The following is a 14,017-nucleotide window of genomic DNA, read 5'->3' on the forward strand; positions in this document are numbered from 1 at the left end:
GATAAGGGAAAAAGGCACCCCAGTGGAACCAAGAATAGTTAGGGCATGTGTTGATAAAAGCCCAGAAACTCTAGTCAGAAAGAAAAAGAAAGTTCAGAAGAAGAAGGATTATCAAGAAAAAAGTTGCAGCAAAAGGCTATTACTGAATACTTTTCAATACCGGAAGGTGCGTGAAAGGACAAGGCGGCTGCCACCTGCCCAGGCCGATTATGGCGCAGCAAGAATTTTCCAAGTGGCAGTTGCGGGCTCTTCCCCGCCCCCCTGCCCGGGGGAGCGGATCATCACTGTGAGCCCAAATCTAGACCTGACCTGGAGGCACAGTCTCGCAGGCTTTTGCTCCCTGTGCCCGGAAGCAGTTTGAGTCTGGGACTCTCCCCAGGGCCATCTGGGGCTGCCCGGGATGCTACAGCTGGCAGAAGACGCTACTGGCGTCCCTGAAGTTTGATCATTTCCAATGCCAGTAACTGAAGCCAGATTTAAAGGTAGGTAGTCAGTGTAGTTAGGTAAATCAGGTCTAATATCAAGTGAAATCTAAAATGGAGGCCATGCTGGGAATGACTCAGGGAAAACGCAGGACAACTCATGGAATGTTAATGAAGTCCTGAAAAGGCCCTGGGCCAAAGTCCACCTCAAAGAAATGTTAATGGAGCTCAGGAAACAGCCCCAACAGACTTGGAGATAGCCCATCCTAGAGAAATGATAAGCCCATCCCAAAAGGTGATAATTGGGCCCACCTGTGTCCTAACCCCTTCAACCTACATTCCATCACCAAAACTATAAAAAGGGGAAACAACCGCACTTCCACGGATTCCACCTCTTGGGTCCCCTTCTTCCTCCGGGAGAAGTCTTTTCTGCTGTCCTTTAATAAACTTCTAATTTCTACTCTGACCTTGCCTCGGCGTGCTTCTTTGGTGTTATTCTTCAACATTGGGGAAGCAAGAACTCGTTACCGGTCGACAGCGGTATCATAACTACAATGGTTCTCCCACACCTGGAAGCTAATGAGTAATGAGCACTATTAAGGCTTATTTCAAATGTAAAAAAAACCTTGAAATAATGTACTAAATTGTTCAGAAGGTTGTTTTCTTAGTGAAATGCTACAGGATTTTCTTCAGCCATCCGGAGTTCCTGCCTTCGTTCCAGTGCCGGTGAAAACAAAGGTGAAAGAATTTACAATGTTGCTGAGAACCAGAGGAAACTTAGGCTGAGAACCTGAGGAGACTTCGGAGCTGTTGCTGTTTCTGCTGCTGTAACTTAAGCTAGCTGCCTGCAGAACTTACCTGGACTGTGATTTACCTGGACTGTGAGTTAATCTATTGAGACACTGCTTTATCTGGACTGAGACAACAAACTGTAATCTATAACAAATTGTAACTCGGTATTTTTGCTAACAGTGTCATTGCTGGTATAATTTTTCCAAGGGCTTCTTGCATGGAGCCATCAATTAGCTTGGAATTGTAACATTTTGTATCCTCCCTTTCTGTTTCTAGCAGGTTATTTATGGTGTTTCTGTAAAAAACACTATGGTCCTTATTTAAATTAAACAAAAGGGGGAAATGTTAAGGTCTGTAAACAAGTCAGATTGGCACCTGTTATTTTGCCGGAGAAATGTTAGAGTCTGTAAACAAGTCTGGATGGCGCCTGGCCAAATGCCAGAGGGAGTGGTTTGTGAAGTAACAAAAGCGAGCCATTAAGTGTGGAGATTCCTTATTGGTTGACTGCTGTATCTATTTTATGCTAATTAGATAAGCTGTGTAAAATGTATAAATATCGCTCAGATCCTACAATAAACGGCTCTCACTCCTGCTATATCAAGGTACACAAGTCATTTGTCACCCCCCACCCCCCCCACCCCCGGTTATTTTGCCCAGCCAGCCGGGGGCTGCGGCAGAAGACAGATTCACAGTTTCTTACAAAATTTACCAGAGGATCCAGCAAGCTCCTTGGTGTATGCTCAAATGGGTTGAAAACTTATGTCCACAAAAGAAAAAAGCCACAAATATTCATAGCAGCTTTATTCATAATTGGTGAAATTTGGAAGCAAATGGATAAATTAACTGTGGTACATCCAGACAATGAAATATTATTCTGCACTAAAAAGAATGAACTATCAAGCTATGCAAAGACATGGAAAAACCTTAAATACATACAACTAAGTGAAAGAAGCCAATCTGGAAAAGCTATGATTCCAACTATCTCACATTTTGGAAAAAGCAGAACTATGGAAACAGTCAAAAAAAAAAAAAATCAGTGGTTGCCAGGGGCTAGCTGGGAGGGAGGAATGAATAGATAGAGCACATAGGAGCGAAACTACTCTCTATGTTACTATAATGACGGCATGTGACATTATACATTTGTCAAAACCCATAGAATATGCAACACCAAGAGTGAGCCCAAATATGGACTATGGATTTGGGGTGATAATGATGTGTCATTGGAGATTCATCCATTGTAACAAATGTCCCACTCTGTTGCAAGATGTTGAAGTGGAGGAATCCATGCCTATATGGGTGGGGAGAGAGGATGTGAGAAATCTTGGTACCTTTCCACTTAATTTTCTGTGAACCCAAAACTACCCCCCAAAATAACAATAAAGTCTATTTTTTAAACTTGCTTGTTCAAAATCGATTTTTTGCTTTATTTTTCTATCCTCCTAGTAATAGATTAAATTTTTCCCCTAAAGATTTATAATCCTCTCCCAATATCCACATCAACCAATTCACTTCATCTAACACAATGAGCAAAAAGTAATGCAGGAAAGAGAAACTGCGTCAGTGGGGGTGGCAGTGTTGGTACAAGTACTTAAGTCAAGAGTGTGTTGCTGACAGGCCCATGTCCCTTCAAATACAATAAAGTTCAAAGCTGTTTAGCCAACTTCCTTGAGCACTCTTAAAATAGCCCAAATCCCTACCCTGCTCTTCTTACTAACCACATGTTTTAGAAAAACAACATCAGGGTACAACTGGCACTGACATTTTCCAAATAAAACATTTGTTTCTGAAAATATAAATTGTCCTGTTTTTCTGTTGTAAACACTGGTTTTGTTGGAAAATGGAAATGTGGGTTGCATTTATTGTGGCCAGGTCACTGGAGCGCCTGTGGTTTCTTTCTTATTTCCTACAAGCCAACCGTCCTAGTGCTGGGTTTTCGCATCAGGATGGAGTCCTGGCAATGCTCTGGGTGCCTTCGATGGAGGCTTGGCCCCAAAACGTGGGCTGATAATGCAGATGACTACTCTGAGCTCTTTGAAAGCTCTTCTCTTTTCCCACAGTTATCCATTTGCCATTGAGAGGGTGGCAATTGTGATTTTTTTTTTTTTAATTAGTTTGGCTTTGGTACAAGGTTGTGTTTCACAGTATTATGCAGACAACACAAAGGGTGCTTGGGCCATCTGTTGCTACATAGAAAACCGCCCCCCCCCCCCCCGCCAAAAAAAAAAAGTGACTTAAAACAACTGTGATTTATTGTTTCTCATGATTCTGTGATTTGACTTGGCAGTTCTGCTCATAACTGGAGTCATCTCTGGGGTTGCATTCAGCTGGAAAATGGACTTAGGGTCAAGTTCAACTGTGGCATTGGCATGGATGACCTCTTTTTGTGTGGCCTTATGGTCTCTCTCCAAATAGACTGGCTTGGTTTGCTTTTCTTGCACCACCTCTGGGTTCCAAGTGGGCAAGTCCCAGGGTACAAGTGCTGACCACATCTCTGCCTACAGCATACTTGCTGGGGTCCCATGGCCAGGCAAGTCACGGTGCCAAGCCCGGAGTCACTGTGGATTGGGGAAGAATTACACCAGGCATCAGTACCAGGAGGTGAGTCCTTGGGAACAATCCACTTGACCCTAGAGGGCGGAAAAAAGCCCTGTATCTGATTACAGTCATTTAATTCAGCAGCAAACGCCTTAAATATGCAAATATTATATTGGACATATTAATGGCTTAATATCAGTAATAGCTAATACCTGTTGACAATAATAGTATGGCAGGCCATGCACTAAACATTTCATGTAGGCGATGGGGACCATTACTGATCCTCATTTTATAGATGAGAAAACCAATGTCCAGAGATACACGCAAACAGCAAAAGGTGGGTTCAGATTAAAGTTCATCAGTATAATCCAAACTGTGCTCTTAATTCCCAGGTTATCAGATCCCTAAACAGAATGGTCCAGAGGTGCCAGTTGTAGTGAAAATTGCTTGGCTTTCAAAATTTACCTCTAATATCCAGCTGAAAACAATCAGCCTGAGTCCCAACTCAGGGAGTCACTGAGGGTTCCCAGAACACCAAGCTGTCTGCTAGGGACATCTCTCCTCCTCTTCTGAGTCAACCTGGCTGACACCTGTGCATTCACACGCTTCCCACACTCACATAGGACAGTGCCAGGCACTGGCCAGGCACCCACACCAGGGCCTGCACCCTAGGCTCTCCAAAAGCGTGGTACTGCCGGTTACCAGTTACTGTGACGAGTCCTGCTTCCTCCAATGTTGAAGTATAACACCAGAGAAGCACCAGACAAGCCTCAAGTAGAAAGTAAGAAGCTTTATTAAAGGTCAGGAGAACAGATTTCTTCCGGATGAAAGAAGGGGACCCAAAAGCGGAATCTGTGGGATGAGGAAGTCCTGTCCCTTTTATATGACTAAATTTTCCCTTCTTCTCCTGCATTCTTCTCCCTTGTTCGTTGCCCCTCACCCTGCCTAGTGACTGGGGGATGTCCATGGAATGGCCAGAGGGTGAGCAGGTGGCCTGCAATGGCCTCGATGGGGTGCTAGGCTGGAAGGGAGGGCAGCCCAGTGGGGGATGATGGGCAGCTCCCTGTCTGCTCAGGAGTTGCTTAATTAACAATTTTTGGGGAGGGGGAGTATCCCAGGGCTCTTCTCCCAGGGGCTGTTTCCAATTTCCCAGACTCCAGTCGAACTCCATTTCCTCCATCAGACCCGATTTACCTACTTACACTAGCTCCCTATCTTTAAATCTGGCTTTAAGAAGAGGTGGAACAGTACAGGAGCAAGAGCCAGCATGGGGTTGGACACCAGTAAGGGCTCTCACCTAGACTCATCCTTTGGCTTAAATGAGATTGATGATAGATTGATCACGCTGTGCAGTTTAGGGAAGATTAAATTACAAAGGGTTTACAAGAGGCTCAACACAGTCTCTGGCACATAAATAAATAGTAACTCTGGTTATCAAGATGAGGATTTAGTGTTTCTCGGAACTTCTTTGGAAGCTCTGCCTTTTCCTTACAACCCATCCATCACATGCTGAGAGAAGCGTATGTGGGGTTTTATCTTCTCTGTGGAAGACGTAGTGGCCAGCTTCTGAGGACTCGCAGAACCGAATCGTGTGGATCTCATATTGATTTACGCATAAGAAATAACCCAAGGAAGATTTTTAAATAAGTTACTTGTTTGTGCCTAGCTTTGTCTCCGTCCTGAGGTTAATGAAATCAGATCGCACAGGCAAAGCGTCACACCAAATTGTGCTCTTTTTAATCTAATATTTTACTTAATTTTTTTAAAATTTTTTTGCTAAAAAAGGAAAAATGCTAAAACAAACATTATGAGAAGCAAACGCACTTTGTAGGCTTGTTTCACGTATTTTGCAAGCTTGGCATTCTTCACGTTGCCACCACCACATGCAAGGGCCACATATACCACAGGTGGTTGGGTTAAGCTCAGGCAGCGGAGGCACTCAGAGGAATATTTTGTTACATACTGCTTTAGTCAACTCAAAGTGCCATAACAAAATGACATAGACCAGGAAGACTCCGCCAGCAGCAATTTACTTCTCACGCCAGTCCCATCATGAACCACTCCAGCCTCATGACCTCATCTAAACCTCCTCACCTCATGAAGGCGTCACCTTCAAATGCCGTCGCGCTGGGGGTTGAGGCTTCAACCTAGGGTCTTGAGAGGCACTCACATTCAACCCACAGGAAAGCCAGGAGAGATATAAAACTAAAATCATCCCAGCAAATTATCTTTTCCAACTCTCTATTGCACTTAAGATATCTAGGTCTTATAAAGAGCAACATACGACTTAGGAAGATTTTACACGAAACGAGTAGCTTAAATGCCCCTAAGAATGTCTCATTTTCCAGGACATAGTAATTTTAGTCTTGCCAATGAAGTCTGTTTTGAGAATTCTTTTTCACTTGTTTTTTCTTTTTTGTTGTTGTTGTTGTTTTTTACGCCTAAAATGACATCTCCAGGCCAGCAGCTCCTGGTGGCCCCTCAGCCAGCGAAATCCACTGAGCTCCCCCTTATACCTATTTCCATGCCAGAGATGCCCTTGCCCTCTCCTGGCATTTATTTTTTAATTCTTTTTATCGTATGTATTTACTTATATATATATTTTTTTAATTATTCTTTTTTTATTGGTTGTTCAAAACATTACAAAGCTCTTGACATATCATATTTCATACATTAGATTCAAGTGGGTTATGAATTCCCATTTTTACCCCAAATACAGATTGCAGAATCACATCGGTTACACATCCACAATTTTACATAATGCCCTATTAGTAACTGTTGTATTCTGCTACCTTTCCTATCCTCTACTATCCCCCCTCCCCTCCCCTCCCATCTTCTCTCTCTACCCCATCTACTGTATAAGAGGTTGTGAGGGAAATGGGAAAATAAACAAGGAGAGAAATGAATTCTTTTTCACTTGTAACCACAAAGCATGAGCTATGAAATCACCCAGAACTGAGTGTGAATTCCACATTCTACCACTTTCTAGATTAATGACCTTGGTTCAGTCCCTTTAAATCGCTTTAAGCTTCTTTTTCTCATCTGTAAAAGTGTCATGATCAAATTCTTCCTTTAAACTATTGTGAGGGCTGGGTGTGGTAGGGCACGCCTGTAATCCCAGTGGCTTGGGAGGCTGAGGCAGGAGGATTGCAAGTTCAAAGGCAGCCCCAGCAACTTAATGAGACCCTAACCAACTTAGTAAGAACCTGTCTGTAAATAAAATATTAAAAAGGGCTGGAGATGTGGCTCAGTGTTTAAGCACCCCTGGGTTCAATCCCTGGTACCAAAATAAATAAATAAATAAAATATTGTGAGGAACTAAAGTGTGGCTCAGTGGTAGAGTACTTGCCTAGCATTTGTGAGACCCTGGGTTCAATTCCCAGCACTGCAACAAAAACAAATAGCTAAAAAAATATCATGAGGCGTATATGAGTTGTTGTATGTGAAAACGATTGGTACCCCATTTGGCACAGAATAAGCATTTGGTAAACTTTAAGCATTTGGTAAACTTCAATTTTCTTCTCCCTTTTTGATTGGTTTCTCTTTTTCAAAACAAAATACCTTCAAACCTACACCAGATTAGAAAAAGTTCCTATTGAAAGCCTCAATCACTGGCAAGTATAAGATTTTACCTGAAAGCTCTACATTAAGGGATTAATTTCTTTACAAACTTTAACAGCAAAATTAACTGTCGCTTTTCAAACCTGGGGCAGGTGAACCAACCATCCATTCCACATTTGATACATACTGCCATGTTCTTAGAATTGATCATTAGGATTTACACCTACATGCAAAACCAGGAACTGGACTAAAGCCAGTACTTAAAGTACTACTTTTTTAAGAGTACACATGTTGATCCACAAGCACATGTTTTTTGTTGAGACTGCCTTGTGAGATTAATCCACGCTGTCCTTAAAATCACAAGGCACTGTTCACTTTTCCTCAGTTTTTCTTCTAGGCAAGTGACAATAGGGTTGTTACAACCCAGAACTATTGCAACGCTCTCATTTACAAATGGAGAAACTGCTGTTCCAAGGACAAGCCACTCAGCCACTCTGCTGGTCCTCAGTCCACTGTACACTATATCCTATTACTAAGTCCCTTCTGTAAATAGCCTTAAATCCTTTTTTGTTAATTCAGGGACAGGGGAAAGAACAGCATAGAATGGTGAATATTGTGATTGGCACTCAACATCCATTTCTCTCTCCTTGTAGAGAAGTATTTTTTTCAAACTGCCAGTTACCATCCATTAGTGGGTCATGAAATCAACTTGGTGAGTCAAAACCAACATGGCTTAATGGAATGGAATAGCATAGAATAGCAGAGCCCTGTGCAACACAGACTAGAATAGAAACCATCAGGATGCGTCACATTTTTCTTATAAATCTTTTATTTCAGGCTGACGTATCTGTGACTATGTGTATCTGTGAGTAAAATGAATTTGATAATCGAGCATGTCAAAAGGTTTGAAAAACATGCTTCTAGCATCCCTTTCTGTATCTCTGACATTGACAAGTTAAATATTATATTTCCTGGAATCCCTTAAGGACAGATTCCAGATGTAAAGTGAGTTTAGCCAATTAGATGCCTAAGCGTGAGACCTGCAAGACGGTGGTGGTCACACCTCTCCTGTCACAGCTGTTACTGCTGGCAAGCATGTGGTGGAGGCTTTGGGTCCTCTGTGGTCCCATTAGCAGAGGTTCCAGCAATCACTAGGTCCAGGGTTCCTGAGGGGCAGGGTACAAGGCATGCACTTCCTGGTCCAGATAACAGCAGGTGCAGTGAGGTTCTGGAACTAGCAGCTGAAAGGGAGACCCCCGAGAGCCATAGCTTCAGACCCTGGTAGTATCAACACGATTATGGATCCCCCAGCTCTCTGGTGATTGGCAATCAACAGCCATTTCTCTCCTCCTTTAATCAAGTATTTTTTTCAATCTACCATTTGCCATTCATTAATTGGTCAATGAAATCAACTTAGTGGGTCAATTCAACAATTCTTCATGGAATGGAACAGCATAGAGAGCTCATCCCTCAAACATTGACTAGAAGAGAGTATGGTGGTCTAGTTCTGTGGTATGCCTTTGAGAATTGCTGTGGAAAACTCCAAACACCTTTATTTTTGCAGTCCTGACGATTCTGTGAGCCACTTAATACCTTACAACAGATCCCTTCTTGTTTATGTTACTCTCAGTACTGTGATCTGTTACAACTGACTAGAAAGTAAAGCTAATAAAATATTTTTTCTGGTGCTCAACCTTTTACTGGAACCTAGTTACGAATCCCCATGGAGAATTATGAAAAGAAGCAAAAAAAAATGAGTAATTTGTCCCAGATACTTTTGGTTTTGTTCTTTCATGGGCACTACAACACCAAGTGATCAGAAAATACTTGTTACTGACTGATTGATAAGGAGCATGATGAAAGGTACATCGTCAATACTCACTGCAGGGAAAGCTCATGAATCTGACTTAGGTTAGGTTTCCTGGGAAAACTCCAGGACAGAGATTCAGACATAGAGGGGTCATTGAATTGACACTCAGGAACAAAACATGTAAGAAAGTGAGGAGCAGGATTGACAGAGGGGGCTGTCACACCATGATGTAGTGGCCACAGAGGCCCCAGCCAATCTTCTGAGGGAGGAGGGATGTGAAGCTGAGATGGTGGCCCTTAGGAGCTGCCCTGCATGGAGGGAAGACAGCCATGGCTGCGTGCCCCTACATGGGCCGGTCCCTGGATGAGAGTTGCCCTTAGGAAGGGTCTGCGACCCTTTAGGACTCAGCTGTGTGTTGACAGGAGCCAGTAGCTCTGGGTAGCTGGAGAATGAGTGCTCTGGAGCTGGGGATGTAGCTCAGCTTGCCTAGTTGGTGCAAAGTCCTGAGTTCAAGCCCCAGCACAGCAAAAAAAAATAAAAAGAAAACAGGAAAAGAAGAAAGAAAGAAAGAAAGAAAGAAAGAAAGAAAGAAAGAAAGAAAGAAAGAAAGAAAGAAAGAAAGAAAGAAAGGAAAGAAAGAAAGAAAGAAAGAAAGAAGGAAGGAAGGAAGGAAGGAAGGAAGGAAGGAAGGAAGGAAGGAAGTAGGAAGAAAGAAAGAAATAGGAAGAAAAGAAAAAAGAAAAGAACAAATGCTTCAATCCTAAGTAGGGCACTGGGGTGCACCCATAGCATCTGCTGCAAAGCCCAGAGAAGCGTTAGCTGGTATCATGTTTTCACAGTTTCCTAAACAACTCATGAAGACATTCAGCCCAGGCCTGTGGGAAAGGCATGCTTTGTGTAAATGACTTTTAGCAGGACAGTTACAGTAAAATCCATTTTCCACTTAGCAGTAGTCTAGGAAAGCATGTTTCTCTAGTTGAACTTTGTGAATCTGGAGCCAGAGAGCATGAGTGTGGGTTTTGTCCCCTGATCCATTTCCAGATCAGTAGTGGGTGCAATCTCTCTGTTTTTATTTATTGACCATTACCACTTGGGAAGTAGCAGCATCTTTTTCTTCAGTACTACCTTCTTCCCTACTGTCTACTAGGTTTTCAAGAATTATTCATAAAGTTACTCAAAGTGTTGCCAGGGGAGCAGCTTTGTGAAAGGAAAATTTTATGGAACCAGGAATTAGGAAACCTGGGACCTAGTCTCAGTTTTGTCAATTCTCCACACCTCTCCTCTCCTGTTTTCTCTTTCCTTCTCCTTCTCCTCTTCTTTCTCCTCCTCCTCCTTTCTTCTCTCTCCTCTCTCTTCTCTGCTCTCTCTCTCCCCCCCCCACTCCATTTCCTAGAAATAACCATGCTTGCCATCCATATCCAAATTATTGTGTAGATGAAACATTTTTATAAATAAGAACTGAATGTTTCTGCAAGCTATCAACCTTATAATCATATGCCCACTTAGTAATTACACAAATCATTATGCATTAAGAACCCATCCAAATCTGTATACAGCTGAAATGTAGATAAGAGAGGATCCAACCAACCTGTATATTCAAACTCCATTCTATCAACTAATTTGACCAGACCTTCAACAAACACCCACAGAGCATCCACCACGGGCCAAGCCCTGGATACATAATGAACAAGCCTGCAGGAGGTAGTGTGGCCAAGTGTGAATAAAGGGGACTTCAAAGTAAGATTGGCCTGGATTTGAGACCAGGTAGCTATAACTTTGATTTGTCTGAGTCTTGGTGTTTCTTTGTTCCATTAATTCTATCATAATGGGATGCTACCAAAAAAGAAAAGTGCTGGTAAAATTATGTACAAGATACCATGGAAACCCATAAGTGGGTTACCCATCCCAACTTTAGGACCACAGGGAAAGTTCTTGGGTGATGTCCCAACTGAGCCCTAAACAATAAGCAGGAATCACTCAAATGAGGATAGCAGAGACAGTCCGAATGGTAGGCCACTGCAAAGCCCTGCAGGTGAGAGAGCACTGAAGGGATTTCCAAGGTTCTTTTATATAAAGTATGCATTCCTCAAGGAGAGAGTGCGACCCCTGTGCTCCGTGCCACAAGGCCAACTCACCCGGAGGGCAGCAGGAATCGAAGAAAGGCATAGAGCAGGGAGCACAGGGTCCTGTTGGTATACTCGCTCTGACCACAGTGGACAAGGGAAGGGACAATACAGGAACACCCAAGGCTGGGCAGAGAAAAGGGGGTGTCAACTACAGTGCCCTTAAAGTGGAAGGAGAGATTTGGGTAGATGAGGGAGAAGGCAGGGAGTGGACTAGACAGGACTTTGTGATTCATCAGATGTGGAAGTGATAAAGAAGTCACAGTCTCCTCTCCATCCTGACTCGGACAGTTGAGCAGAAGCCAAGTTATTCCCTGAGGAGGGAGCCCAGGAGAGCATATCTGCAAAGACTTATTTCCAAATGAGGTTATGTTCACAGATATTCATATGGTAAAGAAAGAGAATATGATGGAAAATATAAACTCAGTGTTGCATATGTTGAAGTTGAGAAGCTGTAAGACATTATGACGCCCGTGGAGCTCTGGTGTTGTCCAGCATCTCAGCTGCACACCTTATACACATCAAGTCAACCCTCACAAGGACTCTATGAGCAAAACACTCCTGTTATTCCTACTGTCATCCTGAAGTAAACACTCAGAATAAGCACTCAGCAGAGCCTGTATTTGACCCGAGCCTGTTTTGCTCAGTTTCTCCCGGTGTCTCCCCCACACAATTCTACCCCACACTTGACCATGATGATTAGGACAGAAACCATCTCGAGAGAGAAAGGTCAGCACCATCATTACACAGGTGATAATTAAAGCCACAAGAGTAAGTCCTGGCTAGTGATATTTACAACAACCATCTTAGCTAGGATGTGTTGAGTATCCATTATGTGCTATGGTATTTTCCAAATGCTTTATATTATTTAATTTTTGCAATAGGCTTATAAGGTAGAGTATTTATATTGTAGGGCTGCCCTAATAGAGTTCCACAAACTGAGTGACTTCAACCACAGTTCAGGAGGCTAGAAGTCAGAGACCAAGGTGCCACAGGTTGGCTCCTTCTGAGGACTGTGAGAGAATCTGTGCCAGGCTTCTTTCCTAGTTTCTGGTGGTTTGTTGACAACCTGCCTCCATTGACTTCCAGATTCCTTGCCCTGATATCTGCCTTCATCTTCACATGACATTCTCCCTGAGTAGGAGTCTATGTCTGTGTCCAGATTTCCACTTTATAAAGACACCCATCATATTGGATTAGGAATCACCATAATGACCTCATCTTACTTGCTTATCTGCAAAGACCTTGTTTCCAAATGAGGTTATGTTCACAGAAATTCAAACTTAGGACCTCAACATCTGTTGTTAGCTTCTCATCTCTGTGACCAAAATACCCAACAAGAGCAACTTAGAGGTGGAAAAGTTTATTTTGGCTCAAAAGTTTCAGTCCATGTGCTGAGTCCAGTGCTGTGGGTCCAAGGTGAGGCACAGCATCCTGGTGGAAGGGCATGATGGAGGAGAGCTGCTCCCTTCATGGCACCCAGGAATCCAAGACAGGGAGGGGAAGGGGTTGCAGAGGAGATGCTCCTTTCCAGGCCATGCATCCAGTGACCCACCTCCTCCAGCCATGCCCCTCCTGCCTGCAGTGATCTCCCAGATGAGGCTACCACTCCCTCAGTCCAATAATTCACATTTCATTTTAAACATGCCTGCATTAACACAGGAGCTTTTGGGAGAACACCAAAAAAATCAACCTCTGTCTTACAGATAAGGAAACCCAGGCACAAAGAAATAAGTAACTTGCCTGAGGTTATGAAGCTGATGCATTGAAAAGAATATGAAATGTGAGAAAAGGAAGCTTAGAATAAGCACCCATGAAACATTCACCTCCAACAGACCCGAGCAAGACCCCACTCCATGACCACAGGGGACGGGACCAGGAATGGGTGCTGAAGCTGTCAAAGCAGAGGCAGAAAGCTGAGTCACCCGTGTGCCCACTTTTCCTTACATGAATCTCTCATTTCATCTTTGTTTCTTACAAACTGAAACTTATCTAACTCAAGCACCTAGAGAGGTAGAAGGAAAACAAGTTGCAGGTCACTTCATGGAAACCCACAGAAAAGAATGTTTCAAGAAGGAAATGGTCTATAGGGCCGCATGTTGCGGAAAGTTCAAGTTAGACAAGCACTTTAAAAGCAAAGCTTTGTTAACCAAAGAGCAGAGACAGGGCCAGCTTGCAGGGAGGAGGTAATGACTGGGAGTTGAGACAGAAAGATAGAAATGTAATGGACAATTTCAAGGGGCTTGACTATAAAGAAGACGACGGAGACAAGGCTTGAAGAATTGTCATGAATAGAGGGAGTGATTTTTCAAGATAAGAGAGATTTGAACATATTTTAAGGCTGATGGAATTAAGCTACTAACAAAGGTAAGGATGAAAAAATTGAAAACAGACAAAAATAATTGATGGGATAAGTTGCCGGGGACTCTAGTGCCCAGGCAGAGGAAATAAGCCGAGAGGGGAAGAGGGAGGATGGGTGTGGACACAGAAGGCTGTATGAGGGTGCGGTAGTGAAGGTGTTTCCAGTAATGGCTTCTATTCACTGAGTGAAATCACAGACGAGATTATCCACTGAGAGGGAAGAGAGAGGATAAGAGCTTTGAGCAAGAGAAGAATATTTGCAATAGTAGTTTTGGAAAATGGCAGTAAGAGCTAACCAGGAAAACACGGCAGTATTACCAGTCAGCACAGAGGGCTCGGTGGGGCTCAAGGTCATGAATTTGGGATGCCACTTAGCTGTGATTTCATGTGATTTTCTCCAGCCTCATTCAATG

The sequence above is a fragment of the Callospermophilus lateralis genome, chromosome 6, assembly GCF_048772815.1.
Source record: "Callospermophilus lateralis isolate mCalLat2 chromosome 6, mCalLat2.hap1, whole genome shotgun sequence".
Taxonomy (NCBI): Eukaryota; Metazoa; Chordata; class Mammalia; order Rodentia; family Sciuridae; genus Callospermophilus; species Callospermophilus lateralis.